This window comes from Notamacropus eugenii, chromosome 6, assembly GCF_028372415.1.
Source record: "Notamacropus eugenii isolate mMacEug1 chromosome 6, mMacEug1.pri_v2, whole genome shotgun sequence".
Lineage (NCBI taxonomy): Eukaryota > Metazoa > Chordata > Mammalia > Diprotodontia > Macropodidae > Notamacropus > Notamacropus eugenii.
Window position 1 is genome coordinate 237,616,988 of NC_092877.1, and position 2,644 is coordinate 237,619,631.

A 2,644-nucleotide genomic window follows, 5' to 3' on the forward strand; every position below is an offset into this window, starting at 1 on the left:
AATGAATTGAAGCATACTATTTTCACTTTTTTGTACGTTGTTTTCTTTTGGTTTGTTTCTCCTTTCACAATGTGACCAATATGGAAATATATTTTACATGATTTTACATATTACCTATATCATATTGTTTACCATCTTAGGGAGGAAGAAAATTTGAAACTCAAAAAATTTAAAGGTAAATATTAAAATTTATCCTTACATGTAATTAGAAAAAATAAATTACTATTAAAAATAAATAGTATTAGATATTTTTATTATGTGGAAAGTGGCTTAAATTTGTTCTACTTGATTGCAGGTAAGTAGATTTAGGCTTGCTTTTAGGAAATACTTCCTAACCATGTTAGGCCCTATCTAAGTGTGAAATGGAGGGGCTTCTACCACACTCACCTGGAAGAAGTCTGGACACTTCTTGGAAACACCATAGAAGGGATTCTTGTTCAAGGTAAGAAGAAGACTAAATGGTCTCTGAAGTACATCATAAGTCTAGTATTCTCTAATTCTATTTCCAATGACAGCCTCACATTTATAAAGTACATGAAACTTTACAAAGTGTCTTCCTTTTTATAGCCATGAACAGGAGGAGTTAGTGAAAATATTAGTAACATTTTTTAGGAGAGGAAAGTTTCTGAGACACTGAGCAACTTGTTCACAGACACACAGCTAGGACTTGTCAAGAATTCTCTTTGTTATTAAAACCAAAATCTACAGTTTATTAGATGCCAGAACTTTGGAAACACTTTTGAGCTCTAATAAAATAAGACATTAACTCATTTGCATGGCACCTCAGTTTTTGCAATGCAACAAGGCTTTGCTCACAATAAAACCATGAGATAGGCAGTGCAAATTATCATCCCCATTTTAGAGATGAGGACCTCGGTGCAGGGATCCAGCCATCAGTTTGCAAAAGATTGTACAACTGCTAAATATCAGAGCCAAGATCTTAAAGCTAAAGCCAGAAGGCATTTAGGAATTATGTAGCCTAATCTTCATTTTACAAATGAGTAGACTGAGCTCCAGGGAAGTTTAATGACTTGCCCAAAGTCACACAGGTTGTAGCTGTTGACTGCAAGTTTGAAACTTTGATCTCCTGACTCCAGAGTCAGCATTCTGGAAAGAGAGCTGGATATGGCATCAGAGGACTTGTGTTCAAATACTAACACCAATAATTTTGTTGAAGTAATAATTTGTAGCAATGATGAAAAATTTGACACCGAATGACAATCTCTCTGAGTCTCAACTTCCACTTTTCTAACTGAGGAGTTTGGGGAAATAATAATAGTAGCTAACATTTCTATAGCTTTCATATGTGTCAAGCAATTTACAATTTTTATCTCATTTAGTCCTCACAACAACCCTGAGGCACAGCTACTATTCTTATCCCCATTTTATAGATGAAGAAACTGAGCAAATAAGTTAAATGACTTGCCCAGGGTCACACAGCTAACAAGTGTCTGAGCCTGACTTTGAACTCTAAATTTCTTTCCGTATCTAAATCCTCTTAGCACACTTTTTTTTTTTAATAAAACTGGTATTTGGTCCTACATAGATAGTTTTCTCCTTAACTGTTTCTAATCTCACCCTTCTAATGTTTCAAACTGTTCAAAGTTTTAGCTAAAAAAAAAAAAAAAGATTGCTTTTCTCATTAAATTCACTTAAATTTAAGTAGATCTCAGATCCTCTCCATTTAGTCTGTTTTCTGCTCCCCTCTTCTGTCTTCCAGACCCTTAGGACAATCATTTCTTTGACTTCTTATTTTAGCCACCAGTGAGACATCTACCTTGCTTCTTCAGCTTTCTTTTTCAGCCAGGTGGGTCTCATATGACTCCCTAGGGTTAACCCAAGGGCTATGTGTGGTTTACATATCCTGGCATGTATATAATATGTCACTAGGTCAAAACACCCAAATCCATTGCTGCAATGACTTTCTTGTACTTTACCCTGGGAATGAAGTTACCCTAGACTTTCCCCTCCCCCTCCTTTCTCATTTGCTTGTTTAACTTACTTAGTATTGTGTGAACTTAGTTACTTATTTCTAGTTTGCTTAGCGTTTGTGCAGCAGAGTGCTAAACTTACATTTGCTAACAGAAACTAGGAATTTAAGATTACTGAAGCAATTTATCATAAGAGAAAATTCGCCATGTGCCTCTTGCATTACATATGTGTATAGATATGTGAGAGAGAGACAGAGAGAGAAGGGGGAAGGGGGACACAAAGGGGTGGGAGAGGGGGAAAGAAGAGGGGAGAGAGGAGGTGGAGAGGAGAGAGATTGATTTTCCTAACTTGGGAGAAGCTGGTCTTTTATATATGGAGAAGGGGGTGACCATTATGTCATTGTAGTCTCATAGAGTTAAAGCTGGGAAGCAGCTGAGTGATCCTAAATGTATAACAATAAAGCTTTCTCCCCCAAATGCTCTGGATATACTTTGAAGCTTAATTTACATTATTAACATTTTCTCCATCACCATCTTAATTCTAGACGACCAACAAAAATAAATGAAACCCTTAGATTTCTGAAGTGTAAATGATCACACCAAAATAATAAGGACTTTTAACAAAGACTTCAAAACTAGTTTGAGCTGACTGCAACACATCCTACTTAGGGTCATTTAATGAAACTTCCTCAGTTTACACATAAGGAACCACA